The sequence below is a fragment of the Oryx dammah genome, unplaced genomic scaffold (genome assembly GCF_014754425.2).
Source record: "Oryx dammah isolate SB20612 unplaced genomic scaffold, SCBI_Odam_1.1 HiC_scaffold_27, whole genome shotgun sequence".
In the NCBI taxonomy this organism is placed as follows: domain Eukaryota; kingdom Metazoa; phylum Chordata; class Mammalia; order Artiodactyla; family Bovidae; genus Oryx; species Oryx dammah.
In genome coordinates, this window is record NW_024070211.1 from 43624348 (window position 1) to 43632383 (window position 8036).

Below are 8036 nucleotides of genomic sequence, written 5' to 3' on the forward strand. Positions count from 1 at the left end.
TTAGCCACTGGACCACCAGAGAAGCCCCTTACTCCATGGATTATTGATGATTTTGAAGACAAAGGAAAATTTTGCCCTCATTTCAATTCCAAGAAAACAAATGAAAGAGACAGCACCTGCTCTTTTCAGAACCACCCTATTCCCTCTGAATAAATAGTTGTTGTGTATAGCATGATCTAAAATTAACCATATGATAAATAGCATGTATTTTGATGCATTTCTATCTTATGCTATTTGCTCCAGAGATAGAAAGCCTTTGAAGTAGGACAAGAAATACATAAAATTACTACAGAAATTTGGGCTTCCTTGGTGGCTCAATGGTAAAGAATCCTCCTGCAATGCAGGAGACATGGGTTCAGTCTCTGGGTCAAGAAGATTCCCTGGAGGAGGGCATGACAACCCACTCCAGTATTCTTGCCTGGAGAATCCCATGGACAGAGGAGCCTGGTGGGCTACAGTCCGTGGGGTCACAAGGAGTCAGACGTGACTGAAGCTACTAAGCACATGTGCATGCACTACAGAACTTTAAATAATGATATCTGAAGGAGGAGGAACACAGAAATCTAAGAAAGAATATTTTTTATGGCATTCATTGTAGATGGTAACTTTTGAAGTGATGGAGTCAGTTTTAATCGAACTTAAACCTTGTTTTGCAGAATACAGCAGAGTCTGTGCACACATGCTGAGTCGCTTCAGCTGTGTCCGACTCTTTGTGTCCCTGTGGACTGTAGCCTGCCAGAATCCCCAGTCCGTGGGATTCTCCAGGCAAGATTACTGGAGTGGGTTGCCATGCTCTTCTCCAGCGGATCTTCCCAACCCAGGGATCAAACTTGCATCTCTTATGTCTCCTGCATTGTCAGCTGGGTTCTTTATCCCTAGTGCCACCTGGGAAGGCCCAGCAGAGTCTGTAGAGACAAGGGATTCTGAATCTATGGCCTCAGATGAAAGCAAGAAAGCTTAAGACCCTACCCATAGTGTCTCTCTATCTGTGCAAGGAGATAGAGTAGACAACAACAACAGTAATAATAATATAAAGAATTATGTTTATATGTATATAAATGTTTATATGAAATATGCCATGTGCTCTGTCATATCCAGCTCTTTGTGACCCAAGAACTGTAGCCTGCCAAGCTCAGAGGAGCCTGGGATTTTCCAGGCAAGAATTCTGTAATGGATTGCCTTTACTTCTTCCAGGGACCTTCCCGACCCAGGAATCAAACCTGCGTCTCTCTAGTTTCTTGCATTGTAGGTAGACTCTTTACCTGCTGAGTCATCCGGGAAGCCCTTTGTATGAAACAATGCATGTTAATGCAAAACATATACAATTAAATGTAAAATTATATATATCTAATACACATAAAATATGTAAATACAGCTAATATTTATATTTTTCACATATATTTATATAATTTTTTACACATGTATTAATGCATTTAATCCTCTTAACTGTCCTATTAGATGGGGACTACTAATTGTACAGATGAAGAAAACTGAGGCACAGAGTGGTAAAAAACGTGGCCCAAGTCATTTAGTTAGTAAGTGGCAGTGCTAAGATTTGGAGCCTATGGCTCCAGAATCCTCACTCTTAACCAAGAAGGTGAACCCAGTCATGCCAAGGCCTGCCAAGCTTAACACACAGAGGTCTGAACCAGCTTCCAGAATGTTGGATTCAGGCTGGGTTTCTAGGGAGTAACAGGGCAGTAACTCAGTCTACAGAGTTGACACCCAAGTGAGATGCTGGAATCCTCTGGGCAGGGCAACACAGGGGTCAATCCAAATGTCCAGGCTCTGAAGCAGAATCCAGGATAGACCATAAAAAAGCAATTAAGGATACTGGACCAGAGTTAAGGGTTTCTAAAGGTAAGGTAGGAGGCTGTTCCTGTGGTGATTTCCAAGCTGCTAAGGCTTCCCAGATACCTTTTTCAGGGCCCCTGAGCCTCCATAGTGGGTATGAAAGATGCTGTTTGAACCTGATTAGCACCAACTGGGCCACAGGCGTCTTGGGAATCTGCTACCCCTATTTCCTTCCTTTCCTTTCTATCCATCCTTGACAACATTGCAGGCAGATTCTTTACTGTCTGAGCCACAGAGCAAGACCACAACTAAGTTAGAAAAAGTCAGTTACTCTTCCCTGCTGTCTCTGAGGGCAAAGACTCCAGTACAGTGTCAGTGGGACACTTGATGCTGTCAGGGGCAGAAAGGAAAGGAAGGAAATACGGTTTATTGGGGCTTCGCAGGTAGCATAGTGGTAAAGAATCCTCCTGTCAATGCAGAGGACACAAAAGACACAGGTTTGATTCCTGGGTTGGGAGGATCCCCTGGGAAACGGAATGGCAACCCACTCCAGTAATCTTCCCTGGAGGATCCCATGGACCAAGAAGCCTGGCAGGCTACGGTCCACGGGGTCACACAGAGTTGGATAGGACTGAGCAACTAACACTTTCACTTTCGTTTCCAACCTAGTTGTGGCCTTGCTCTGGAACTAAGAATGGAGAGACTTTCCTTCATTTGATAAAAGCTGCTACAAATTCGAGAGTTCAGCTGCAGTTGCGCAGAGGAAAATGGGGGTGGAGGATCTAACAATGAACATTTATTGAGTAGCTGGGGCTTCCCAGGCGGCTCAGTGGTAAAGAATCTGTCTGCCCATACAGCAGATGCAGGAGACATGAGTTCGACCCCTAGGTCGGGAAGATCCCCTGGAGAAGCAAATGGCAACCCACTCCAGTATTCTTGCCTAGAGAATCTCCTGGACAGAGGAGGCTGGCAGGCTATAGTCCATGGGGTCACAAAGAGTCGGACATGATTGAACATATGCACAAATAGTGGGTAAGTGTTCAGTTCATTGGGTTCAAAAGGTTCATTGGGTTTTTGCATAAAAGCTTATGCAAAAGCTTATGCTTTTTCATTTGGGAAACCCCCAAATGAATCTTTAAGCCAATCCAATGCTATGTGCCAGACACTGTGTGCCACATGAATTATCTCACAACGATTCTCTGAAGTGTACCTCATTATTATTCCCATTTCCCAGATGAGGAAACTGAGATTTAGAAAGATTAAATAAGTAGTCCAGGATCACACAGCTGATAAGTGATAGAGTCAGGTCAAACACAGACAACAAAATTCTGAATTCTGTACTCTTAATTACCACAATACACTCACATGCTGGTCTTCATTTATCCGGCCAGAAATTACTGGTAACATGAATTTTTGGCCTCAGATTTTGGTGGAAGAAAGACACCTATGTCCTTGATGAAGTTCCCAAATATCTGAATGCAAAAGAGATTTCCTATAAAATTGAGATGCAATGTTTCTATCTCAAGGGGAGAAAAGTTACCCAAACTATGGTTGGGTTCTGCTTTAGTTCAACTGAATATACATGTTTTCATTTGATAGGAATCGTTTGCTTTTTCCCAACCAAAAGACTTCTCTGTTTCAAGACTCCTGGTTGAAACTGAGCTTGAAGCAAAGCAGGCGCTGCATCAACGATGTAGTTGGTATTCATATCAAAGACCCCTCCAAGGGATCTTTCCCTCACCTCCTCATCTCAAAAATCTCAGTTCAGAAAATAATTACTTGTGGTTTTAATTATTCAGAACTGCTTTTCAAGTGCCTGGAAAACAAACTGGGCAGAAATTTCCATTCACCCCACAGGAAGCACTCTTTGTTTGCTTTTACTTTTTTCACTTTTTCATTCCATGACTTAAGAGGGTTTTGATTTGTGTGTGCAGATGCCTAGCATGCGGGTGGGAATGGAAAGTCTGTTACATTAAATGTGCCGTGTTTATTATTACTTGCCTTGCGGGGACTGGGGTTGGGGAGACTATGTGCTTGCTTGTTTGAAGTTCTGCAGGTGAATACCTTTCTTTTGCTTTGCTTGAAACTTATTGAAAGTAACAATCACAGGTGTAAGAGAGCCCACACACCAAGGCCAGTGAATCCAAACAGTGGGGCTGAAAAGGACCCCCACAGTGTCTCTGCTTCATGTGAACTTGGCTTGCTCATCTGAAATAGAAAAGCGTTGGAAGAGAAGCGTTCTTCCTAATCGAAATTATTTCTCCTCCTGTGTCCGCAGTTGTTGGGCGACACCGTCATACAGTCAGCCGGCAACCTACATGCCAGCCCTCTCTGCTCCACTATTTCACCAACGAGCCCTGTTATTCTACTTTCTTGCTCTCTTCCACATTGTTTTTCTTCCTCTCTTGTCTCCAGCATCTCTCTCTGGATCTTTCTGTCCCACTCTTGCCCAGTTTCAATCTGTCTCCACACTATACCGAGAGTAACCCATCTTTGTAAAATGTAAATCTGATACAGCTGCTTCCCTGATTGTCACTCTCCCCTAGCCTCGTGCCAGCCTTAGATAAGGCCCAAACTCTTTACAAGACCCTTTACAGCAGGGTTCCAGTGCAGCGCCATCTCTTGCCACATGTCTTCTTTCTTTCTCCTGCACTCCGTGCTTCAGCCACACTGAGTGACATATCATTCTCCAAGTTCCCCAGCGAACTCTTCCTCCAACCACCAGGAGCCTCTTCTTGTCCCCACTTCCTTCATTCCCACCCCAGCCTCCCTTCTTCTGCCAAAATCCTACCATACTTCAAGTCTTTGCTAACATGTCCATCAATTTATCAAAGAAGCCTTTCCTGACCCATTTACTCCATAGATAGAGTCCATTGGGTGGCTTTTCTGCATCTGCCTAAATTCCCTCTGTATCCCTCATCCCAAGACTCATTACACTAGTGCAGTGGTCTGTTTGCTTCCCTGCTGGACTGTGAGCAGCATCGGAGCAAGGACTGAAGAAGCATTGTCCTCAGCCATGTCCTCATGGTCTCACACAGTGCCCGGAGCTGACTAGATGCTCCATAACTGTTTACTGAATGAGTGAGAGTTTGAAGAATCTTCGACTATTGAAGAAACTGTATTACCTCAGGAACCATCAGCAATATTGCTTTTAGAATGATTATCTGAGAGCAGAAAGTTATCAAGATGTGTTTGTATTTCACATTGAAATTAACTCAGTAATATAATAATTAATCATCTTGATTTATCTCTTTTAACTGATCGTTTGTCCATCCCTAGTCATCAAACAAATAAACATTCCATTTTAACAGCAAAATAATAGTTTCTCATTTAAAAGTTACTAATTCATCCCTAAAGCCCTGAAAACTAAAAGCATATTTCAGTTAATGGTGAAAAAAAATCAGTGTAAGACGTGACTATGAAAGTGAAAGTGAAAGTCACTCAGCCGTGTCCGACTCTTCGCGACCCCATGGATTATACAGTCCATGGAATTCTCCAGGCCAGACTACTGGATTAGGTAGCCTTTCCCTTCTCCAGGGTATTTTCCCAACCCAGGGATTGAACCCAGGTCTCCCCCATTGCAGGCGGATTCTTTACCAGCTGAGCCACAAGGCAAGCCCAAGATGTGACTATAATGTGACATAATCAATATTTTTGACAACAAAAAAAACCCCACTTAGTCAATTTGGCCTCCATTCTGATAATGGTGCCATTGTCCCAAACATCACAAAGCACTTCTCTAGATTCCATTTCCTCCAGAATCTCCAGCTTATATTTCTCTCAGTCCCACCTTTCACTCTTGGGTGGCCTTCTATAGCTCCTTCCCTTCTGTTTATAAGTGTGCTAGAATCGCTTCAACCATTAACATATATGAACACATTTCTTCTGACCCTACAGCCCCAGCCATTGACTTCTCTGTCTTCTTTCTTAGTAAAAAGACCTCACTCAGACTCACTCAGTCTCTGTCCTTCACTAATTCCTAGATGTTCCTCAACCCACTGTTTGTTGGTTTGTCTCTATTATGTCATTGGAACTGCTCTCCCTAAGCCTACTCATGACCTCCACATTGCCAGCTCCAAACAGCATTCTCCCTGCTTCCTTTCCTTGACCTCTCTGAATCATCTGATGCTATGCTTACTTTGTGTTCATGTTACACTTACTTTATGTTGAAAACGGTACCACCTGGTTCTGATGGAATTATCAGAACTAAAAATATTCTGATATATTCTGTGTTGAATAAGGTCTAGCTCTCAGAAGGAAACTTTTACTTTCCTAATTTCAAACAGGTCATCACAGCCTATCTGTGGTCTGCCTCAAAGTGATTGGTCAGATCATTGATCCTTACTTTTTAACTTCCATCTCTCAGACCCTTTTCTCCTGTGCCAGTCCTTCTAATTCCTCTCTCCTCTTCAATGTTGATGTTGATGTTGATGTTGACAGTTCCCAGAATTTGAGCTTCATCCTCTGCTGTCTTCATTCTAAATACTCCACCTAAGTGACCAAGCAGATAATGTCACTGTTAATTTAAAAATTAAATGGGTTCCCTTTTCTCCACACCCTCTCCACCAATTATTGCTTGTAGACTTTTGGATCGCAGCCATTCTGACTGGTGTGAAATGGTACCTCATTGTGGTCTTGATTTACATTTCTCTGATAATGAGTGATGTTGAGCCTCTTTTAATGTGTTTGTTAGCCATCTGTATGTCTTCTTTGGAGAAATGTCTATTTAGTTCCTTGGCCCATTTTTTGATTGGGTCGTTTATTTTTCTGGAATTGAGATGCATAAGTTGCTTGTATATTTTTGAGATTAGTTGTTTGTCAGTTGCTTCTTTTGCTATTATTTTCTCCCATTCTGAAGGCTGTCTTTTTACCTTGCTTATAGTTTCCTTTGCCGTGCAGAAACTTTTAATTTTAATTAGATCCCATTTGTTTATTTTTGCTTTTATTTCCAGTATTCTGGAAGGTGGATCATAGAGGATCCTGCTATGATTTATGTCAGAGAGTGTTTTGCCTATGTTCTCCTCTAGGAGTTTTATAGTTTCTGGTCTTACATTTAGATCTTTAATCCATTTTGAGTTTATTTTTGTGTATGGTGTTAGAAAGTGTTCTAGTTTCATTCTTTTACCAGTGGTTGACCACTTTTCCCAGCACCACTTGTTAAAGAGATTGTCTTTAATCCATTGTATATTCTTGCCTCCTTTGTCGAAGATAAGGTGTCCATAGGTGTGTGGATTTATCTCTGGGCTTTCTATTTTGTTCCATTGATCTATATTTTTGTCTTTGTGCCAGTGAGAAGGGAACCCTCTTACACTGTTGGTGGGAAAGCAAACTAGTACAGCCACTATGGAGAACAGTGTGGAGATTCCTTAAAAAACTGGAAATTGAACTGCATTATGACCCAGCAATCCCACTGCTGGGCATACACACTGAGGAAACCAGAATTGAAAGAGACACATGTACCCCAATGTTCATCTCAGCACTGTTTATAATAGCCAGGACATGGAAGCAACCTAGATGTCCATCAGCAGACAAGTGGATAAGAAAGCTGTGGTACATATACACAATGGAGTATTACTCAGTCATTAAAAAGAATACATTTGAATCAGTTCTAATGATGTGGATGAAACTGGAGCCGATTATACAGAGTGAAGTAAGCCAGAAAGAAAAACACCAATACAGTATAGTAACACATATATATGGAATTTAGAAAGATGGTAATGATAACCCTGTATGCGAGACAGCAAAAGAGACACAGATGTGTAGAACAGACTTTTGGACTCTGGCGGAGAGGGAGAGGGTGGGATGATTTGGGAGAATGGCATTGAAACATGTATACTATATGTAAGAAACAAATCACCAGTCTAGGTTCGATACAGGATACAGGATGCTTGGGGCTGGTGCACTGGGATGACCCAGAGAGATGATATGGAGAGGGAGATGGGAGGAGGGTTCAGGATTGGGAACTTATGTACACTCGTGGTGGATTCATATCAATGTATGGCAAATCCAATACAGTATTGTAAAGTTAAATTTTTTTTTAAAGAAGAAGAAAAAAAATTAATAAATAAAAATTAAATGGGCTAACATACCAGCACCATTTTTCTTGTGTGACTTTTTTTCTTTGAGTGGCTTGACACAATAGATATTTATTGGCTCCCAGTTCCAGAGGCTAAGAGTCTAAAATCATGGTGTCAGCAAGGCCATGCTCCCTCTGAGGCTCTGAGTAGAACCTTTCTTTGTCT